This window comes from Equus asinus, chromosome 6 (genome assembly GCF_041296235.1).
Source record: "Equus asinus isolate D_3611 breed Donkey chromosome 6, EquAss-T2T_v2, whole genome shotgun sequence".
NCBI classification, from domain to species: domain Eukaryota; kingdom Metazoa; phylum Chordata; class Mammalia; order Perissodactyla; family Equidae; genus Equus; species Equus asinus.
Window position 1 is genome coordinate 69555673 of NC_091795.1, and position 24381 is coordinate 69580053.

The 24381-nt window shown below is 40.9% G+C and overlaps 1 protein-coding gene across 3 annotated transcripts in view; it reads right to left on the reverse strand.

Annotated features, from left to right (window-relative positions):
• The window catches only part of TMEM178A (transmembrane protein 178A), a 235876-nt gene that overhangs the window by 73441 nt on the left and 138054 nt on the right, over positions 1 to 24381 (reverse strand). For all 3 annotated transcript variants that reach the window (XM_070512208.1, XM_070512209.1, XM_044772286.2), the window contains one exon: positions 8579 to 8644. The gene's annotated coding sequence lies outside the window, so the exon portion shown is untranslated. The remainder of the gene's footprint in view (positions 1 to 8578; positions 8645 to 24381) is intronic.

Below are 24381 nucleotides of genomic sequence, written 5' to 3' on the forward strand. Positions count from 1 at the left end.
GAATGTAAACTAATTCCAAAGGTAAGGCTAATACACTGTCTACCAGGATTGATTTTGGACTGAGGTAGGTATGAGGTTGGAAATGGGACCATTTTAAATCCAGCTTTAAGGGGTTAGGGAGGACAAAGTCAGAAGAAGAAAGATGAGTTCAAGAAGCAAGGGATGTGGAGATGCAGTCTTAAAGGATGACTATGTACAGTATAGTAAGACAGAAAGAAAATGATCTTATATTTCCACAAAAGAATTACGTTTGGGAGAACTTTTAGGAAGGAAAAATGGTGGAGTCATTAGCAATTTTAGATTTTCCAAACGAAACAGAAAATGGTTATGATGGTAGCTATAAATTTACTCACAAACCAAGAGCATTTATTTATGCTGGGCGTGTACTTTGCCAAAGGAAAAAGAATAAATTTCCTTTTCAGAACTCACAAGTTCCAAGTTAAATGACAACTCTTTCAATGGAGCAGGTAGTTCAAAGGAAATACCCAGGCTGGGAGAAGGCCCATGGCAGAACATCTGAACTCGCACACCAAGATCCAAAGGCGTCCGCCCAAAAGTGTGTCAGTAATTTAATTTTCCTCACTGTGTAATCTGATCTGATTTGACTATAAGTCAATACAATAATCACAGCAGCAAATTCTTAAATACATGCTTCAAACCTGGATAATTGCCCAGAAGTAAAATGCATCCAAAGATTCGATATTCTGACATTTAATAAAAGTTTGAATCATATTTGCAATCTGCAGTGATTTAATTTTTTTGAGTTCAATATTTAATAAGACAATAGAAAATTATTATGAGTATCCTGTGCCATCCAGAAGCTACTGGTTACGAGCCTGGTTCTGGGGTCAGACTGCAAGAGATTAAATCTCAATTCAGCCATGTACTAGTTGTCTGACCAGCAAATTACTCAACCTATCTGTCCCTTGGTTTTCTCACCAGCCAAACAGGCATTATTATAGAAGCTGCTTAACAGGGCTGTTATGAGGATTAATGAATTATTACACACACAGAACTTAGAGCACTGCCTGGCATGTAGTGAGGACTCAGGGTAAGTTAACTAAGTTTACTATTTTTTAAAGTGGAACAAAGCTACTCCTTCTTCTTGTTTTGTTTGCTGCTTGCTTGTTTCAAATAACTGTACAAACAGCCACACGTTTTCCCAGTTTGTTTCAAATATTCTTCCTTGGGGCCGGCCCAGTGGCGCAGCGGTTAAGTGCGCACTTTCTACTTCAGCGGCCCAGGGTTCGCCGGTTCGGATCCCGGGTGCGGACATGGCACCACTTGGCACGCCATGCTGTGGTAGGCGTCCCACATATAAAGTAGAGGAAGATGGGTATGGATGTGAGCTCAGGGCCAGGCTTCCTTAGCGAAAAAAGGAGGATTGGCAGCAGTTAGCTCAGGGCTAATCTTCCTCAAAAAAACAAAACAAAACAAATATTCTTCCAAATAAGCTCTTTTTAAGGAAAATCTGAGGTTGTGTGGACTGAGAACAGAAGCAGTGACACATCTGAACCAAAGAAGCTCCCAGAGAAATTCGACTTTAGGGCAACCTTAAAAACTGGCACCAGCCTCTGAGTTCCAAATCTGAAAGGCTTTCCATAAAGCACGAGGAAAGAAAGACCCGTGAACAAGGTAATGTGACAACATTGGTTCAGTCTACTTGCGCCCTCTCTTCTGTAAGCCCCGTAATAGCAAAAAAGATGTCACATTTGCCGTTTCAACCTGGAGGCCAGTAGAATGTCAAGAACCTAGAAGGCATTCAGTGAATGCTGGTCGGTTGTTTAAATGAATGAAATTAGGAATGGAGCACAGACCTGGCCACGAGCTAATAGCATGTCTTTTCTCCCCGTACGCCAGCACTGTATCAGAGCAACATGTTTGTGAAAATAGTGCGAACTGGGAAGAAGGATTTTGCTTCGTGTTTCTGTAAAATTTTGTTGAGGGCTTTGTTTTTCTTCCTGGATCTCTGGTTATTTAGGTAGAATATGGTATAAAGGACAACAAGGACACATAATAATAGCTCCCGTTTATTGAGAGTTTAAATGCACCAGATACTATACTAAACACAGTACATTTAATCTTCTAGGAAGTGTGGGCTGTAGCTGTAACTATTGTACCTGTCTTACGGATGACAAAAATGGAGACCAGAAAGGTTGAGTTTTTCAAGATCACACAGCTAACAAGCCGCTGACATAAGCCTGAAACCCTGAAATCCTTTACCTGATTCCAAAAGACCCTGCTTTTAACCACCACACTGTATCAAACCCTCTTAAATAATCACAAAATGTCAGAGACTAAAAGGATCTTGCATATTTTATAAGCAAGGTAACTGAGACTCAGAGGTGTGCGTGCCTTGCCAAATACCTGGCTCGTCAAAAGCAGAGGCTGGGCCTTGAATCTGAGACTCCGTGTGACAATCCAAAATGCTTTCTCCTGTGCCCCATCACCTCCTCCTTAACAAGAGCAGCCCTATTCTAACTTTGGCAAACTTCAGTAGGTCTCTTTACTGAATGCTAAAAAGGATTTCCCTTCCAGAAATGACTTACTCTTGTTTCATAAGCTCAATCAATCCTTTTGTAATAATTAAAAAAAATGCACCATGAAATAAATTCCATGGGTTAGTAGCCTAAGCACTCAAAATGCTTAGACTTCAAAATCACCACTCAGGGCATGCTGCCTGACACAGACTCCTTTCCTGGGACCACGGCTGACAGAAGAAAAGGGAAAAAAAAAAAAAGACAAAGTCCAAACCTATTTTCACAATCAGATCTATCTTTCACCAGATGATTGCCAAGTAATAGATGCGGGTGACAACAGTTACCTGATGAGGTCCAGCATCTTAACTAAGATGCCCATTGTGTCCAATCGATTTGTTAAAGATGTCCATACTATGCAGACCACATGATGATTAAGGCATTGTTCACCAAAGCGGGCATTATGATTGATGTGAAAAAAAAAAAAGAAAGGAAGGAAGACTTATATGCAAATCTGATTACAGCAATAGTAAGGCTTTCTTTAATTTAAAAAGAGATGCTACTCCAGCATACGTGGGGGCCATTTTACTCTTGGATCACAGACTCCACACTCGCTCCTCTGTTAGAATCAAGGAATGTCTTCACAACGGAAGGAAGGGAGAGGATTCACCCTTTGGACATAGGACAAGGGGAGATGGACGTGGGATCTATTCAGTTTCTTTGGAATCACCAGCAGAGCCTGCTACAGAATCACTTCCATTAAAAGTGTCCTTTCACATAGCTGATGCGGGAAAATGCTGATAATTGTTGAATCTGAGGATAGGCCAAGGGGTCTATTCTAGTCTCTCTATTTTTGTGAATTTGAAAATTTTCACGATAAAACATGTTTGGGGTTTGCTTTTTTTTCTTAAGTAATCCTTTCCTTGGGAAGAAGCTTTCCAGAGCCCTGTCTTGGTGACAATGCCCATCCAGGAAACAGGGATCAGTAGAGGGCACTGGACTTGAACTCAGAAGCCCATGACCTCTAGCAGTTCAGCAACCTCTCTGATCGCACAGTCTGGAGGACTCAGCCTTCCCTGACTCCCAGGGTGTTTTATATTCTCCTCCCTATTTGCTCCCATCATACCCCAGATAGCCCTTGTCATGTTGTATTTCCTTTGTCTTCTTCCCCACCTCCCCAGGAAAACGAGAACTCCTTGAGAGAAGGGATCATGACCTATCAGACCTTGAATCACCAGCACCTAGTACAACGTCTGCATGTAACCAGCACCTAGCCGAGAAAGAAAGCAACTGACACTAAGTATACATTTATTAGCAGTAATCATCTCCTACTGTTATTGTAAAGATTAAGTGAGATCACTTAGCACAGTGGTTGGTGTGTAGTAAGCACTCATTTAATGGTAGCTGCTTTAATAATTGTCATTTTTAGTACTATGATTATTACCCACCTATCATATGCTGTTTAATCCTCACCTGAAAGATAACCCTCAGGGAGCTCCCAATCACACCATTACTGAATGGCAGAATTCAAACCTCAGACCATTTGTCTCCAAAGCTCATGCTCTCAGCTCTGCATCATTCAGATTTATTTCTCATGTCACTGCCAATGCTACCATAAATCAGTCTGTAGATGGGCCTAAAAAGAGCCAAAGGATCTCAGTGTGGATTGTTATCCTCGCCGATAGGGTGTCAGATTCTAGAGGCAGGACACCTGGCAGCTTCCATGGCTGAAAGCAGGAGTCATCAAACTGTTCCGGGCTGCTTAAACTCAATTTAATCCCTGAGTGAACAGAAAGAAACAAGTAGCAACCACTACGGTTCATGTGGTTGAAATAAATGTATATTTCACTTGAGTCGGCAGTTTCCTCCCCAAGTATGCATTAGTTTTAGTGTACTGTACATATACGTTTTCTTTAGAATTAGTTTAATCATGATTATATTAAATCACATGGGTGCTGCTAACCCAACAGCACAGGTTTGGATTAATATTAAGAGGACACTGGACTGAAACAATTTCTTTTTCCTTCATCTGCATTCAAATTTCCCTATTCCTAGGGAGCTGTGAACGGCAGCTGTGATGGAAGACAAGGTGTGAGGGTGGACTGGCTGGGCAAGGGGTGCAGTAAGGGACAATCACTCTCTTAGCTCTACTGATTTCACTAACTTGGTGATCTCGGACAAGTCCTTGCATCTCTTTGTGCCGCTGTTTGCCCAGTCATAAAGGAGAGAAATAATGCACAGATGTAGTGAGAGTTGGGAGTTCATATTTGCAAAGTACCCCAAAACCTACGTGAGTTAATAAAAAGGAATTTATTATACATGCAACTTGCCGCATTATGTTATACCCCACGTTAAGAAGGTACTAAGAAAGCACAGATTTTTTAAGCTTCACTCTCATCTGCCTTCCCAGCCCACAGGTAAAGAACCAGCACCAGGGGGCCACAGCCAGCCATTCTCGGGCAGAATACAGCCTCAGGGGCTTTTTGGCTCCAAGAGATCAGATGTGTCCTCCTTGCAATGTGTTTTTCTGTGAACTCAGCCAGGGATCTAGGATTGGACTTCCAGGACCAGTCCTCAGATACTCTTTTTCCAAATGTATCACCAAGACCATCAGATAAATTTTAATTACATCAAACTGCCTAGAGTAAGTTCACACTTTTGGCTTTCTGGGAACCTTAGAGTGAAATTCCAAGAGGACTAAACATTCAGAAAACAAAAGAGAAACTTCAGGAAGCAAAAGGTGAGCTTTTAACAACTTACTGACTCCATAGGAAAGTCTAGAAATTGAGATCATAATGGAACACGAGACAACTTCCTGAGGGAGTCCATAAGCCTTTTAAATATGAACAAGAGGGAAAAATGGACCAAGAAACTCAGAAGAGATACATGCACCCAGCCTTAAGAGTTAGGGACCCATTGTCAAATCTCTGCTGAGGAAGAATTTGTCTTGCCTGTGTGATGAGCAAGAGGTAAACATAATTAATTGTGCAATGAGTTGACTACAGATGATTCTTGACTTCTGATGGTTCGATTTATAAATTTTCGACTTCACAATGATGCGAAAGCAATATGCATTCAGTAGAAACTGTACTTTGAATTTTGGATTTTGACCTTTTCCTGGGCTAGCAATATACAGTAGGATACTTTCTCATGATGCTGGGCAGCCCAGTGAGCTATATAGCCCCCAGTCAGCCACGAGATCACAAGGGTAAACAACCGATACACTTACAGCTGTTGGTATACCCATATAAGTATTCTGTTTCTCACTTTCAGTACAGTATTCAATACATTCCATGAGACATTCAACACTCTATTATAAAATAGGCTTTGTGTTAGATGATTTTGCCCAACTATAGGCTAACGTTAAGTATTCTGAGCACGTTTAAGGTAGGCTAGGCTAACCTATGTTGTTCGGTAGGTTAGGTGTATTAAATGCATTTTCAACTTATGATATTGTCAGTTTACAATGGGTTTATCAGGATGTAACCCCACCACAAGTTGACGAAGATCTGTAGTCAAATGTAGCTGAGTCAACTCTATTGAAAACATTGAGGTATCTTCAAATAGCCCATTCACGTTTTTAGGCTTCAATTCAAAACTCTTAACCAGCTATTTTTCACAGCAACAAAAACTGAACCTGACAGGTCCTAAATGCCATCTGACATCCACACTGTGTCACAAATGGTGGACGGATCCACCTAAGTTGGAAATACTTGCACTCTCACTATCGCAAAGAGAAAACGTGTAAAAACCAGATAGAAATGACCATGTCCAGTCTTCATGCTCTCCTGTGGGTCTGTAAAACCATTACTGTGACTCTTCGTCTAGTCTGTCCATCCCCACGTCACCTTCTTTGCCCACTCCTCACCCTTTGCCCTACAAATAATACTCCTATTCTCTCACTTTGCAGCAATCCAGTTGAAGTAATTTGTATTAAATTATGAGTGTTTGATAGCCTCACTCTTTTCAGAAGAATTTGCATTTTTAAAATAGAAGATGCATTAACTTCAATTGATCTTCAACATAAAGGTTCCAGTAAAGTGTCGGTGATTTTTTAAATTTGCCAACAGATAATCTGTCTGGTACAACTTGGCTCCCTTCATGGCCAGGGACATGAGGGTGACATAGCTCAAACATGAATGCTAGGGTCCTACCTACAGGTAAGGAGTTGTATTGGTGGGTATCTTATAGGCTGGCTGGATAGCCTAAAAGCTGTCTCCTACAAGAGGCCTTCCCACAGACCTTTTAAAATTGGTGTTTTCCAAACTTCCCTGATAGTACAATCATCAGACCTTGCCTGAAGAGTCCGAATCAGTGGGTCTCAGAAGGAGCCTGGGAATGTCTATTTGTAGCAAATGGATCAAGTGATGTTTATCATGAGGGAAGCTTAAGAAACCCTGTTGAACCAAACCACAGAGGCTACTGCCTATACAGAAGGACATCTCTGAGCTGTGCAGCCAAGCTCCACCATCCTGCATTCCTCAAAATGTCTTGGCCTATGATTCTCAATGAGCTTACTCTCTCCTCAATCTAATATTTCGGGAGTGTTCTATCCTGAATCATATCTAAGTCTCAGGAAGTAATTGTGAGGAGAGTCAATATTACCCTCTCTTCAACTTTAATGGAGATACGAGTCCTTCCTTTCAATGCTAGATATAAAACAAGAAATGAAGACAAAGAGTCAACTTCCCATACAGATTTCTCTTGCCCTCCTTAGAGATCACAGTGGTAAGAAAATCTCTCTTCTTTTAAGAACTGCAACTACTTTAGGAGTAGACGAACTTGACGTCTCTTACATTCTTCCTTCACCCCAGTCCCACCATTCCAACCTAGCTGGGTATTCTGGTCTCAGGCACATCACATAGCTTGGAAGATCAATTCACCTCCCTTAGTACATCCCCATAAAGGGTTGATGGGACAATGATATGTAACAAACTAAAGGCTAGCTTTACATATTGTTTTAAGAGTCAAATAATATTATCCTAAGGGAGAAACATTAATGTCCGTTTATCTTTAGGGGAGGTAATCAAATAAAGGAGGCCACAAGTTGCAACTGGAGTAAGGACCAAGCAGATCAACCAATGACAACTGCTGAAATCTTCTTCCTGTGTAAAGTACAGTTGAGCTTTTAAAAAGAAGTGTGGTGCAAAATAAGAAATACAAAAAACCCATGAATGTATGAAAAATTGTTCTCCCTCAGTAAGAACACAGATTAAAGGAACGATGAGCTCAGTATTTGCCTATCAAATTGGCAAAGACAAAAAAGAATAATCGCCAGTGCTGGTGAGGGTGGAGGAAGGCTCACTTCACTGCTCGTAGGAGTAGGAACTGGTGAAGCTTTTCTGGAAGGTAAGATAGTACGTATTTCTAGAGCTTTAAAATGTTCATACTTCTTAACCTAGCTATTTTGCTTTTTAAGAATTTATCCTAAAAAAATAATTTAAACTGGACACAAAGATTTATGACAAGGTTGCTGTAGCAGCATTGACCATACTGGCAAATACCTGGAGGAAAGAATAGCCAGCAGTAGCAAACAGTTGAGCCAACTGAGGCAGAGCAAACAATGGATATTACACTATCACTCAAAGTAACGAGGGACCGTAATATCTATAGACAGGGAAGTATGTTGGCAAAATACGAAGGGCAAAAAATAGATAAAAGAGGTATGACCTCATATTTATATTAAAAAATTGTAATAGGGGCTAGCCCGGTGGCATAGTGAAGTTTGTGTGCTCTGTTTTGGTAGTTTGGGGTTCGCAGGTTCGGATCCCAGGCAAGGACATATACACCACTTATCAAGCCATGCTGTGGTGGCATCCCATACACAAAATAGAGGGAGTTTGGCATGGAGGTTAGCTCAGGGCCAATCTTCCTCACACACACATGCACAAAATGGTAATAGACACATTTAAGGGTGGTTGCCCAGTCCACAATCCATATTTGGAGTTACCCCCACCCACAATCCCTACCCAAAGGGATGACCTTCTTGGCCCCGTTTTAATAAAAACTTAACTTTGGCTGATTAACCTGAGGAACCAATTAATAGCCTAGAATTCTCTGACTGGAGAATCGAAAATAAGAGACACAAAGACCATACTCACACAATTGTTGATATGTGAACTGAAGACTATTGTTGAATCGGGGCTGGAGTGGCCATTTTCATTCACCTGCAAGTGGAAGAGTACGAGTAAGCAGAGAGAGGCTTGTCTGCAGAAAGGAGAGGAATAGCAAACAAGAAAGAGAGAATATGTGCTTCGTGAGACTTTCATGGGTGGAAGGAGGGGTGTCACTGTTTGCCTCCTCTCCCTACTTTTAAATAAGTCCCCTTTAGTTGAGCTATTTTGAGTCATTTAAGAGTAAACCTCCAAACTTAACACGTATTATGTCTGAAAGATGGGATTTCAGATAAATATGACGGTCTCAGTTTTGCTTTTTGGTATTTTTTTATTATAAAATATAATGTGGAATGTCAGAAAGGCTGCACTGCGCCCAGGATTATGCCATTAACTTTTGGAAGTCATTCCACCACCTAGATTCCGTGGGAATTTCAAGCAGGAAATTCCAGGGTTTCTGGAAAGGATAAAGAAAAAACACAGGGGTAGGACCCACAGAACTCCACATCTGCCCGTCTTGTAGATGACCCAAAGCCTGAGTAAGAAAGACTGAATAGTGTCCTGTACTAAGAAGTGGCAACCAAATGTGAACCCTGGTTCAACAACTTTGTGTGCATGAGTTTGGGCAAATTGCTTAATGGTTTTGTATCTCAGTTTCCTTATCTGTGAATTGGGAGTAATTTTTATACAGCCTCCATAGGACTGTTGAAGGACTAAAGTGAGATAAGTCATGTGAGGTTCTTAGCAGAGTGCCTAGAACATAAAATAAGCATTAGCTGTGGTCCCTGGAGGGCCTGTTCATGGAAAGGGGGTGCCTCCATCTCTAACAGATAGATCAGTCCCCCAGGCCAGGGCTTCTCCACTTCAGTGTGCCTAGGAATCCCCTGGAGATGTGGTTAAAATGCTGATTCCATTCAGGAGGTCTGCCTCAAAGAAAACCTAATACATAACAGCTTTTCATACCCATTCTCAATATGCAAAAGAACCCTCAGTTAACTGGAAAGCTTTAGGAGTGGGGCCTTCTTGTGAATTTTTCTATTAAATTGGGGTTAAACACTGTCATGTTTTCAGTTTCAGCTCCTGGAGCAACTGTTTGTAAAATACATTATTAGTTCCCTTTTCGGCTTTGATAAGTATGGGACATAATTTAATCTTTCTTTGATGATTTGTGAGGCACTTCAGACCTTTGCAGCACCTCAGGTCATTATTTAGAACATTCATTTTCATTGCCCAGTTCCATAGACACAGGAGTTACGGGATAAGAAATAGGACTGAATTTGTTCAGACCCAGAACACAGGCTGAACTCTCTTGAAAGGTTTTACGTGTTTCTACTCACTCTTTGGAATGAGTCTTTTCTTGCCATAAAGTTAAGTGAAGGATGCTATTCCGGTTGCTTGAAGGGCCCAACTGTGCTCTGGATAATTGAGCTATGTACAATGCTACCTAATAAGACCATGCCAGGGAGGTGGCCAGAGACTCCCTCAAACAGGCCACCCTGACCTTCTATAGAGAAGAGGGGAAGCATCCATGGGAAGCATTACAGACCTTGAGGACCCCGGGAGCCATTCTCCCTCATCACTTGTGCAAATGCTCCTTCCTCCCCAGTCTTGTCTTAACAAAGAATTAGGGCAGCCTCAAAGTCATTTCTCAGATAAGTAAACTCAAAAGCCTGCTGCTCCTGAACATTTGGGAAATCTGTGCTTTTCTTTAGCTTGTGGTGATTTTACAGAGGATTTCTGTTCCATAGAGAAATCATTTCTCAAGCTGTTTCAGACTCACAAGATCTATTAGAAACCACGTGAACCATGTCTAGTCTTACCCGGCTATTTTTCTCAATTCAGTTCTGTCTATTTCCTTCCTTCTCCTCCTTTTTCCTCCTTCCTTTCTTCTTTTCCTCTTTCTCCTCCCTCTCAGGCATTCTTACTGCATGACACGTAGTTACACTCACAGAGAAGACTCCGTCCTCTCTCTGATCCTCACTCGAGCATCGCCTTTGTTTCTGATCCTTGCCTGTGAGTTTTCTCTGTGAACATCAGTTCCATTCTTGTAGGAAAACTTGGTCTCCTTTTGATATATTTAAATAAGGCACCATTTCTCCTGGATGTTTCTCGGATTCTGAATCTTTCTAAATGTCTGTAGGTCTCAGCACACACACAGACTTACCTGAGACAACTGACAAAGCTCCTTTTGGAGCCTGACATATATCAAGTCTGGCCCTCCTTTCCATTTTGGCGATCAATAGACATGGATGTGAGTGTTTGCTTGTACAACCCTGCAGTAACACCAACACCCATCCGAAATAAACACAAATCTAACTTCAGAAGCTTTGAAGAATGAGGTAGGTCAGTGCCGTCCAACAGAAATACAATGTGAGCCACATAGATAATTTAAATTTTCTAGTAGCTGCATTTTTTAAAAAGTAAAAACAAACAGGTAAAATTAATCTTAGTGATATACTTTATCTAACCCAATAGATTAAAAATGTTATCAATTTCAATGAGTATTCAATGTAAAAAAATTATCAATGATTTGCATTTTCTTTTTCATCCTAAGTCTTTAGAATCCAGTGTGCATATTACACATACAGCACATCTCAATTCGGACCAGGTAATAGCCACACATGGCTACTGGCTGCCACACTGAAAAGAGCAGAACATAGTTACTTATTGTGATTTTCTTAAAGGAGCCGGATGAGAGGTTCTACACATTCTTACAATCTTCTTTAGACAACTCTTTCCACCAAGGCAACTGCTAGGACTCTCTTACCCACTTTCGCCAGTCCCCTCGCTGCTTGGTTCCACTCTCCCTTTGCCTTCCTCCTTCTCAACTTGCCATGCCTGCCCCCGGCCCCCGACTCTGAAAAGTCTTCTCAGACTGCTTTTTCTCCAAGAATTAGTCCTACTGGAATTGTAGTGAATAAAATTGTCTGTTTTATTTGCTTTTTCTTAAAAGGTTCACAGTTCAGCTGGTACCAGCTTGCCAGACTCCCAGGTTTCTCGTGGGGGCCACGCCCGGGTGAGCACAAGTGATCCTCAGCCGGAAACAGATGAGCCACTCTTCAGATGCGTGTGGACTTCACCAAGGCAACCGAATCTGCCTGCAGTGAAAATGCTCCTGCTAACCAGCCCACTTTTCAGAGCCCTTCTCAGGACCGCTGCCAGCACTACAGCTCTAACGGGAGAGTTAATGGGAAGAGAAAGGATTTCTGCTCCATGGCAAACACCATTTGTTCCCTCCCTACCATGCCTAAGGGTTTTGGGAACGAGAGGATAGAAGAACATGGATGCAAAGCAACATTCCCTGGTCCCCAGTTTTACTATATTCAACTACAGGGGCTACATAATTAATTGTGATCTGTTTGTACAGCTTTTCTGTCAACACCAATTATATCTACTCTTTGCTTCTCTAAGACTCAGATATGCTGTCCCCAAAGACAACAGAGAGTGAGTTACATCTTCCGGTAGTGGGAATGGATTTGCTCATATTTGACTCTACAATCCCTAAGATTGACTATGAAACTCGTAGTGTCAAGTCATTTGGTTGAGATGAAGATGGCAAACTTTATTCACAAGATAGTTCCACTATCTATGGAAAATAGACACACATAACATCTAAATAAACAGCCTTGATTCTTAAGACACTGTTGGAAATAACTGAAGAAACTTCATTATTACTATATCCACACAAAAGATATGATTGGACCATGCAAGATTTCCCCCAAAATGACCCAAATTTTCATGGGAATCAGAATAAACCTAGACTCCCCAGGGTCATTCAGATCAAGACAGGCCTAAAGCTGACCTGTTGAACCCTTGCAGTTTTCTAAGCCAATGCAGTACTGGCAGACGTGGGTTATCCAGGGAGAGCAGAGATTTCAACAGCATTCAGGTCAGCATCTTTCACCTCATATCAGTCACTCAGACAAACCTTCAGCTGCAGACCTGGCTACTCTTGAGACACCCTCCTGTATCTAAACATTAAAAAATATCCAAGAAATACCAATTGTTCTTTTCATCTTTCCCCAGCTGAATCGAGTCATTCTAACGCTGAATGGCTTTTTAATATCTTTGACACACTCCTCCTCCTATGTCTGCCAATATTATAATGTATTATTTGGCTGGTGATTTTTCTCATTTCCTTTCTCAACTCAGCAGCCAGACTGCTTCTCCTGACTTGGCAGAAGTTGAGGATGTCCATTCTTGCTGACTTTTGCGCCTGTGCATTGTCAAAAATCCATAATCTTTAAGGTTCTAAAAAACTGCTCAGCTTTTTTGGGGGCTATTATCTGTGGCCAGAAATTCAATATTTTCCAAGTTTACTCTATGGCTTGAAAAGTACTTAACATAGGTCTCTACCCCTTTGCAACCCTCAAGATATGTTGTCAAGTGGGAAAAGTTTTGCAAGAATTCTATATACAATATGATTAACTGAAAGGTAATTTTTTAATTAAATATAGGAGCATGTCCTCCCATGTGTAGTACACACATTATAGATTCCTCTGAGCTAACTTATTTATGATATTTCTCTCTGCTGATCTGGATGAATAATTTCAGGAAAGTTTAAGACATCTGTGGTACAGTGGAAAAGATGTCAATGACCTGGACTCTGCCACCAGCTAGTTCTGTCCTTGGAAAGTCACTTAATATCCATGAACCACATTTATCTTCATCTGTTAAAACAAGAGATTAGGGGGGCTGGCCCCGTGGCCGAGTGGTTAGGTTCGCGCGCTCCGCTGCAGGCAGCCCAGTGTTTCGTTGGTTCGAATCCTGGGCACGGACATGGCACTGCTCATCAGACCACGCTGAGGCGGTGTCCCACATGCCATAACTAGAAGAACCCACAACGAAGAATATACAACTATGTACCGGGGGGCTTTGGGGAGAAAAAGGAAATAATAAAAATCTTTAAAAAAAACAAAAAAAAAACAAAAAAAAAAAACAAGAGATTAGGTTAGATCAATGGTTCCAAGATGCAGGCTCCTGGGAGACTCCAAATCCATGTGTACATCTAGTAGGCTACAGATTAAATCAATGACAAGTCTCACGCATATAAGTATAGTTATTCATTTCAAATATATGTAACTGCTGTTCTGATTAATAGAGTTTACATTCATGTAAATGATTGTGAATTCATGTTGGCATACACCTTCTCCATCTATGGATGCTGTAAGTTTAAGTTCTACCGAATGGGAATCCAGGAAATGTTGAAGTTGAAAAGGAGTTCCAACTCTTGGCAAGGCTTGGGAACCTCTGTGGTATAATGATTGGTAAGATCCTTACAGCAATAAAATTCTGTGACTAAACATATATCTTTTGATGAGGTCCTTCCATGTTCTAACTCAAAGGCCAATAAGGGAAATAGATGAGCGTGGGGCAGACTTGGAGTTACTGTCAACTTGTACCATGCAGACCAGAGCTCCCTCCGGTCCCACTGCACTCTAATTAACTGCAAAATCTCTTGCAGAAGAGGGGAAGATTCCAGATGGGGGCTACTACTGCCTTCGAAGATTTCTTAAGACTTTTTTTTTCTCATTTCTGTTCCATTTAACTGTTGACTCACTTCTGGCTGTATGTTTCTGGAACAGACAATCTATATCAATTATGGCAGCCAAATGTGAAATAAATAGTCTACTCTCATTTATAGCCATAGTGTTTTTAACTTGAAACAAGAAGTCTTTTCAACATAGACACAGGGAAATATTAAGCAAATTATACCCAAACCACAAACCACTTCTTTTGGGGACCATATAACCTCATTTTTTTCACCTTAATATAGGCCTTAGGATAATCCTATGGTGAGGATTATTCCAAGGATGTAGGACAATATACTCATTTCTGTAAGAAGCCAAGTTTAATGATTATAAAAATAAAAGGATATGAATATCTTTTAAAGAAATAAGGAAGAGACAACTTACCTATCATGAGTTCCTTGAAGGATGGACAATCTTTTATTTATCTTTGTGTCCCTGAATCCTAGCATTTGTTTATGGTTGCTGTTATGAATAAATATTTGTTAAATGGTGAATTTCCTGAGTATAAAAAGAAGTGTCAGAATTGCAAGAGGATCAGCTAAAGGGGATGGGATTGGAAATAATCCATGATAGTCTATGAAGTTAATACGAATAATACAGAATTGAAGAATATTTATACGAATGCATTTTCTAAGATCTTGGGAAAAAATGGGAAATGAGCCAACAGAACTACCAGAACATATCACCGTAAAGTGATAGATACCAATTTTTCCACTGTCTTAACTAAAATTGACGTCTTGGCAACTGGTTTATCAGATTGCATTTGGGATTAGCAAACTACTGTGAGACTATGAAGTGACTAAAAATTTCAGAGGAATGACCCAGAGGGACCATTTGCTCCAATGTAAACATGCCAGAGAGTGTAGGCACTAAACCTCCTAGGAAAAAAATGAAGCAAAATGATTAAAAAGAGAGCTGGATCCAGATGCTCAAGAAATACGGAGTACAGGTAAAAACAAAACAACTGACTTAGAATGTTTCAAAAGAGAGCAGGTGGGGCCAGCCCTGTGGCTGAGTGGTTAAGTTTGCACGCTCCACTTCAGTGGCCCAGGGTTTCACCAGTTCCGATCCTGGCCACGGACATGGCACCCCTCGTCAGGCCATGTTGAGGTGGTGTCCCACATCCCACAACTAGAAGGACCACAACTAAAAAGATATATATGTGCAACTATATACTGGAGGAATTTGGGCAGAAAAAGCAGGAAAAAAAAGAAGATTGGCAACAGTTGTTAGCTCAGGTGCCAATCTTTAAAAAAAAAGAGAGAGAGAAGGCATTGGTGAGTTTATGACATATGACTAAAAGGTTAACATGACAACAAAGATAAACTTCAACCAAAGAAAGAATTATTTACAGGAATAATAAAAATGGAAATCAACTTTTTTGGGGTAAACATATGTATCTGGCACTATTCTAGGCATTTTACTTTCTCATCTAATTCCATCTTCTCAGTTCTGCCAGCTAGAAATGTGCGATGGGATCCTATTTTGCAGATGAAGTTGGAAAAGTTTGCCCCAGATGACCCAACCAGAAAGTGGCAGGGCCAGGATTTGAAGACAGGACTCTGACATGACTGGTGTTCAACGTTACACCACTCCCATCAGGGATCCTAACGGAAACTAAAGGAACAAGGGATTTAGGGAGCAAGAGGAGAAGTGCCTTTGACTGTGAAAAGTTCAGGGTCGACTCCCATCAACTCCGTGAGAAAAGCCTGGATGCACGTGGAAGACAGGTGAAAGGGTCTGCCCCATAAAACAAGGGGCCGGGCGCCAGTTTAAAAGGAAGAGGAGAAAGGCTTTAGTGGCAGAGGCCGCTGATGTTGTAACACAACTGTTTACAAGATCTTTGCAAAAATTCTGCTGCAGTGGCTCACAAGAACAGCCAAAGGCATGATCTATGCAATCTGGCAGTCTGCCATGGGAAGGAGCTGACAGTTTGGTGAACTTAAGAGAAGTCACAAAGAGGGGTGCGAAAGAAATTTAGTAGATTTTGAGCAAGCATAAGGCTTTTTGCTCAGACAACACAAATCACAAAAACACAAACTAGACAATAATACAAAGCAGTGTGACATTGAGAAGGACGGGAAATATTAGTTGTGATACCGATTATAAGAAATACAGGAAACAGACATTGGTGCTAGACATCATTTGTGCATCATAATTTTTTTTAAAAGATAATCCTAGTTTGGAAAGTATTTTTGACTAGAATTCATTTAAACAAACAAAAACAAGTGAGGTTTCATTGGGTAATAAAGAAAGTAGTGGAATGAAAGTCTAGAGACTTAATATAATACTTTTAAACAAATACCTTGACATTTCTAAAATTTAATCTCCTCACTGGTAAACAGGGTATAATAACAAAATGAGGCTCAGCAGATCTTTGTGAACATTAAATGCAAGGATGTTTGTGAAAATTGCCAGAAAATATTCAGTCTTCATCATCGTCATTATTATTCCTGCTCTGGTCCTACTTAGCTGTGTGACCTTAACAACTGGAACATGGGAGTGGAAGTGGGGAGGTTAGACTAGATTATCCCTTTAATCTCTCATGTTCGCTGCCATATAAATCATTACTTTCTCTTCAAAATTACATATATTTTGCAATAGATAAGCAATTAAAATGTATAAGAACACAGCATCCCCATGTGCAGTGAAGAGAAAGAAAGAGACATTAAACTGACAAAGACAGAGGCAAAGCTGCCCATTGAATCCCAACGTTTGTCAGTTGTAAACACTTGTAAAATTTAAAAACGGTGGAGTAAAATTTTGAAAAGAAATATCAATACGCAGGCAGAGCCCTATCACACCCATTAAAATGACACAAGCCATTGATGACAGAACAACACAGCAATGCCACTTTTCCACCAATTTGGTAAGCTCCTATTGATTCTACAAAGCTCCATACAAATGTCTGTCACCTCCCCCATGAAGCCTTCCCCAAATTGTTCCCAGAGCACTGTGTATATCATAGGCTTACAAGCTGGTTGTTGTACACATCTACCTAACCACCAGATTGCTAGTTCTTTAAGAACAGGAATAGTGTCTTATTCAACTTTACAGCCTAGCCAACCATGGGATCTGGCGTGTAAAAGATGCTCAATAATGCTGGTTTGTGAATTGAGTTAAATAAGTGAGTGTTGAAAACACAAAGTACGTGATAGAAGCTGACTCTTAAGTCAGCAAAGACTTCCAACTTCAAATGGCATCTGACACAGTCTCTCTAAGATTTCTCTTAAAATATCCATGAATATGGGGCAGGAGGGTGGACAAAAACACACCACGCTGAAAACTGACATTTTCATTAGCCACCATACTGATGGAACTGTGCTGAGGAGGGCAGTTGGAAAACCCTTGTGTTATGTTGCCTGAATAGAAAGACTGTCCACCTGAAAAAAGGTACAAAGACCTTTCATTTCTCCCAAACCATCTGGCTCCCTGGAATAAGAATGCAAGATCTGACTCAACCCAGAAACCAAAGGGCTGACCTTTATTGGCTAGCTGCTGCTTTTTAAGGCTGTCAGAATACTGTTATTTCCCACCTCCCTCAACTTATAAAGAGCCAACCTATGAATTCTAGGTAAAAGAAACCAAAGAAAGTCGAATGGAAACTATAATCAATGACACAATTACAAAAAATCATAAATTGGAAAAAGTCTCAATTATCCAGATTTAAGGAACCCACAATGTTTCAGTGGAAAAAGGATTTATCCCACAACTAAGTGCATTCTTGGAAGAGGTTTTAATATGATTTTAAAGAAAAAGCTCTTCAAGCCTCCAGACAGGAATAATAAGTTGCATAATAAAGGGGGAAAGTCAGACTGATCTCAGACTTCTCCTTCGTATTATTAGATGTTGGAAAAGAATTAAGCAGAGTGTACAGAATTTTGAGGGGCAAAAGTTGTAATTTGAGATTTTATGTCACCTTTTAGGACTTTTTTAAGTTGCAACTGAGAGCAAACCCACTTCAAACTAGCATAAGAAATAAATGAATATATTGGCTCACAGAACTTCCAAGATAGCTTGAGGCAGTTATCATAACAGCTGGAGCCAGGGGCTCAAATTATGTCATTCTCCCTCTCTCTCTTCCTTCCCACCATCAACCCTATCATCTCTTGCTTCATCTTCTTTCTGCATTTCTTTCAATACTGGCTTCATTCTCTCCCGTTCTAAGTACAAGCTTTCCCTATGCTGGGAAACATGGCCAAGGAAACAATTCCATGCCCATATTGTTTTAGCTCATGATTCATGAGATTTATGCATCCATGAGATTTATGACATCATGAAAATACCTCAGTTGCTTGTACTCAGATCATGTCCAGTCACATGAATGAGGGGTTGGTCCACTATTGGTTAGGCCTGGGTCATTCATGGCTCCTGCAGCCAGGGAATATCCTGTGATTAAGAATCTCACAAGAACCTAAGGAGAGGGGATAGAAGAGAGAAGCAGTTCCTTCACAGAAAAAAGAGTGGACAGACAATAAGAGCAGATATCAATGACGTTTCTCCCATGCCTGCTTAACACATACTCACACACATTTCTGCACATATAATCTCAGAAGAGCCTCCACCTAATGTTTGTCCAACTAAGGTATAACTGAAATCACACTGACTCCAAAGAGAGACAATCCAGAATCACATCCAGTTACCAACCCATCTTTATGTCCAGGATCTCTGGGTGATGCACACATCTCTGACTTCCAGATATGGTTCCTCGTGATCCAACAACCTGCAGTTTAAATGGTCGATGTAATGATCTCCTACACTTCTGTTACACAGTCGAGGAGGGAAAACAGGATATCATCAATTAAAACTCCATTCAGAAAGGGTGAAATGACATACACCACAACATGTACCATACCCTGCAGAATAAAGTAGCAAGGATTGACATCTTGACAGTGGAACCAATCTGACTGCCCCAGGCTTTGCTCTGTACACAAATCACCCAAAGTCATTATTCTTCAAGGCTGTGCCTAAAATGAATGCAGAGCAAAAATCCTTCTGAAGGTCCTGTCCTTTAGCATCCCTCTTATGTTTGGTGTTTTTACAAGCGCCTGGGGATTGCCTTAGAAACCTAGTGATCCCAAGCTCCCCTGGGTTGTCATTTCTCTGGCAATTCAGTACTTTTAAAACCCTAGTCATCTACTGGTTGAGCCTTCTTCCGTCAGTGAAAACCAGAAATCTTGTCTTGACATGTCCTTGGTTATAGACGAGCTGCTTTTGCATACCTGTCCCTTAGCAGCAGGTCTTAACCCTCAGCCAAACAGACTCCTAAATGACTCAGGCCGAGGTGTAGGGCAGAACTAATCAGGGCTGTGCCCAGGCGGAACCCACTGGGTGACTGTTTACTAGGGAAAGAATTGTTCCCTTCACCACCAGCAAGCGCTCAGCAGGACAGTTCGGGGAGAGGTTTAAAGGATGAGGCTCCAGGATTTCTCCGATTCTTCCTGAGTCCCAGTCATATCCCCTACTGTGTCTGCCACCGCCCAACCTCTGCCAACAGGAACTTCAGGTTGAGGCAGGGATACAGGCTTCTGAGTTCCATGAGGGGCGTGACTGTCTGCACCACAGCAGTCTCAGACTACTGCTCGCATCCAAATGGGAGAAGGCATCTCTTAACAAAGTTACACGTTATTTCCTTCCTGCTTTCACAGGGACCAATTTACACTGAAGCTTTTTCTTTTCTTGAAAGACATGCAAAAAGCAGACAACATCCTGAAATTCTGACAACTGCTCTAAAGCTTCAGTCTCAGCAGGCACCTGGTCTGAGTTCAAAGAAACAACACGTGACCCTTTAGCCGTGTGTTTCAGAACAATGTAACACAGATTGTCAACTTGGCTGCCCTTGGGATGGGGGTCCTCTCCATCCTGTGGCACACTTAGACTCCACCAAATCCTCACTGTGGAGTCTGCCTCTAGCAACGGCCTAGTCCTGCTACCAATGCTCTGCTTTTTTTCAGCTGTAAAGCACAGAAAACCAACTCAAACTATCTGAAGAAAAACAGAGAAAATTTATGGGGTTTGTTTGCCTGGAAAGTCCTGGAGTAAGACTTCAAGCACAGCTGGATCAAAGATTTTAAACAATTCACCTGGACCCACTCTCACTTTCTCATTCTCTTCCCTCCAGCACTCGCTAGCTCGCTCGCTCTCTGTCTCCACCTCTCAGATCTGCCTGGTTCTGTTTGTTTGTTTCATTTTACGTTGGCCTCATTCTTTCTTGCCATAGATGGGCTCTATTCACATGACAAGAAAGACGATCACTGGCAGCCCAATCCTACATCCATACAGCTCGTAATCCATACACGTAATTTAACTCAAGGGCCCCTACTCACCCTGTTTGGATTGTAAACCCACTCTTCTTATAAGCATAAGTCGTTACTGACAGGTTATCACAATTAACCAGGTCTAGGTGTGCATCTACTCTGAAGTGATAATTGCACCAAAAATACATGGGTTGGGGGAATAAATGCTCCTTAATAAAAAAAAACAGGACATTGAGCAGAAAGGAACAACAAATGTTCCATCACTCCAACGTACTTGCTTCTATGCTTGAGGACATTCCCAATATTCACGGGATCAGAAAACATACTGTCCATTTATCTTTTTTGAAAAATGTACTTGAAGAAAAATTCCACCAAAATTAAGACACTAAGAGAGGAAACGTCCAGACACTAAAAAATACTGCTGTACTTCCTTTCCCCAGGTTCGACCCTAGATTGGGGAATTAAGTTTTATTTGTGCTTTTAGGTAGAGTTCGCCATCCCCGAGTGAGACTTGGTCCCTCTTTCTTTTCATCTTTTCTTCTGCTTTGGCTCCTTTCCCAATTCCAAGAATTCTGATGGTCAAATCACAGCCTTCATTATATATTTCAGATATTGGATTCAGATATCTTATTGGATTTGACCAGTTAAACTAAACAGTAAGTACATAGCTACTAGGATGACCAAAATCCAAAATACTGACATCAAATGCTGACAAGGACGTGAAGCAACGAGAACTCTCCTTCGCCGCCAGTGGGAACGCCACTTTGGGAGACAGCTTGGTAGTTTCTTACAAAGTTAAATGCCGTCTCACCATATGATCCAGCAATCACACTCCTTAGGTATTTACCCAACTGAGTTGAAAACATGTCCTACAAAAACCTGCACACGAATGTTTATAGCAGCTTTATTCATAATTGCCAAAACTTGGAAGCACCCAAGATATCCTTTGGTAGGTGAATGGATAAACAAACTGTGGTACATCCATATAATGGAATATTACACAGAAATAAAAAGAAATCAGCTATGAAGTCTTGATAAGACATGGAAGAACCTTAAATACCTATGGCTAAGTGAAAAAGCCAGTCTGAAAAGGCTACATGCTGCATGATTCCATACTGCAGAATGTAACTATATTACATTCTGGAAAAGACAAATCTACAGAGACAGTAAAAAAATGAGTGGTTGCCAGAGGTTTGGGGCAGGGAGAAGGAATGAATAGATGGAGCACAGGGAATTTATATTTATTCCACGAGGCAGTGAAACTCTTCTGGATGCTACTGTAATTGTAGATATGTGACATTATGGATTTGTCAAAATCTATAGAACTGTACAACATAAAGAGTGAACCCTAATTTAAACCATGGACTTTAGTTAATAATAATGTAACAAATATCCCATATCAATGCAAGATGTTAATAATAGGGGAAACTGAGGGGGTATCTGGGAACTCCATACTTTTTGCTCACATTTTTTTGTAAACTTAAAATTGCTCTGAAGAATACAGTCTAATAATTAAAAAAGAAACATAGTTGGTGAAGCATCTTTTGGCACCAGAAATAGGGAAGTGCTCAAACACAAAATATGGGTATGTCAGAAGGACCTAAGAGCCAATCTAAAAGAGCTCCCAGTAGCCAAAGCTGGATCAAGTTATGTAACAAAATAAATAATGGTGATGGGGATTATAACCCAAAGAATAAAATAAATATCCACAAGTCCATACTGATAGAAACAAACAAGTAAACAGAAAAGTGACAAGTCTTCTTTAGAGGAGAATTCCAATTAAGAAAGATAGAAGGAATGAGAGAAATAGAAAATCATGGGCCGGCCCCATGGCCAAGTGGTTAAGTTCTCACGCTCTGCTTCAACGGCCCAGGGTTTCCCCAGTTTGGATCCTGGGCACGGACATGGCACCGCTCCTCAAGCTGTGCTGAGGCGGCGTCCCACATAGCAGAACTAGAAGGACCTACAACTAGCATATACAACTACATACTGGGGGGCTTTGGGGAGAAGAAGAAAAAAGGAAAAAGAGAAAGATTGGCAACAGATGGTAGCTCAGGTGCCAATCTTTAAAAACAAAAAAAGAAAATCACCATCAGAACATTACAGTAATCATTGCTGCAGGCGAGATACACTGATGAATGCTCAAATTAGTGGGTGAAAGTTTGAAGAGAAAGAGGATATTTACCTGGTCTCAAAATACAGTCCACAAAATACGTATTAATTGCAATGGGAAAAATAGTAGCTGTCTAGTAGAGAAACCTGGCAGACACCACCCTAAGCAAGTGATCAAGGTTAATATCACTAACAATAACATACATTGACTGATGTATCCACCAATATGATGCACTCAGAAGTGTAGATAACACCTATAGCATCCTCCCAAAATGCTTGATCGCAATCTACTCATGAGAAGACATCAGGCAAACCCAAACTGAGGGACATTCTCCAAAACAGCTGTTCAGACTCTTCAAAAGTGTCAAAACCATGGAAGACGAAGAAAGGCTGAGGAACTGTCCATGCTGGAGAAGACTAACTGCAATGAGATCGTGCCTGGCTCCTGGGCCAGAAAGGGACATTTGTGGGAAAACTGATGAAATCTGAATAAAGTCTGCAGTTTAGTTAATAGCATTGTGTCAATGTCAATTTTTTAGTTATGATCATTGTGTCATGGTCATGTAAGACGTTAGCATTAGGGGAAGTTGGGTGAAAAGTCTATGGAAAATCTCTCAACTATTTTTGTAGCTCTTCTGTAAGTCTATTTCAAAATAAAAAGTTAAAAACAAGAGTTGATGTCGTTCTGTGTTGGTCAGTTTGTTTGTTTATTACCAGTGTCTAAACTGTCCATGGGCTGGGAAAATTACTAACTAAAAGGTTTTTCTTTCCCCAAAGACAGAGTCATATAGAACAATAAAATTACTTTCGTTGATGAGAAATCTGAAGAATTTCTATATTTTAAAACTTAATACCAAGCAACCCTAATACTTTGCATGTCATCTTCCAGCTAGAACTATATTTCAGTGCCAAATATTAGTACAGAAAATTTGGCCCCTTAACTAGGTTTTTAAAGTCCACTATAACAGGATATTGTTGTAAGAAATGGGACAGGGTGTCCAGTTGTCTGGAATCATTGTTCAATCCCTTAGCAGTCATGTGCTTTGGAGAAGAAACTGGTCCTCTCTGAGCCTCAGTGGCTTCATCTGTAACACGGGGACCATGAAAGCATCTGCCTCACAGGGCTGCCATGAGGACGAAATGGGTTATTAAACATAAAGCACCTAGAATAGCGTCTGGCACTTAGTAGGCACTCAGTCAAAGTTAGCTGTTGGGATGGTTGCTATTTGGTAAACCACACAGAGACTATCACTTGGTTTTGGAACTCCAGGTGACTTATATTTTTGTCTTTATACAGTTCTGTGATTTTCAATTTGCTTTAATACATTTATTATAAAAACAATGGGCTTCTAGAAAAATTTGTACCACAGCTTTGTAATTTTTGTAAAAAATTACACATGCAGCCACATAACTTTCCTTCCTCACTGCCCTCAGGAAAAGGTCCCTGTCCTTACCACAGAAAAGGGCCACCAGAGCCTGGCCCTTTTCTCCTCTTCGGCCTCACTTGTTACTCTCACAATCTCACAACCGAGACAAAATTAATTTCTTTGTTACTCAAAATGCTGCTTTCTCTCTATGCCAAGCCATTCTGTTCCTTTTTGGCACACTTTTCTCCACCTTACTGCCCAGGCTAACACCTTCTCGTCCTTCAGATCTCAGATTCCTTGTTTGTGTATCCATTCGTTGATTCCATTCATGCCACAGAAGTTTACTGAGCTTCTCCTTTATGGCAGGACTCTGGGAGAAAATGGTGAACAAGTCAGACTAGCTCCCTGTATCATGAAGCTCCCGGTGGAAAACAGATGGCACACTCACATTGGGTAATTTGAGGGAAGTTTAACACAGGGATAATTTAAGAAGTGGGCAGGGTGTAAGGGGATGACAAGGGATA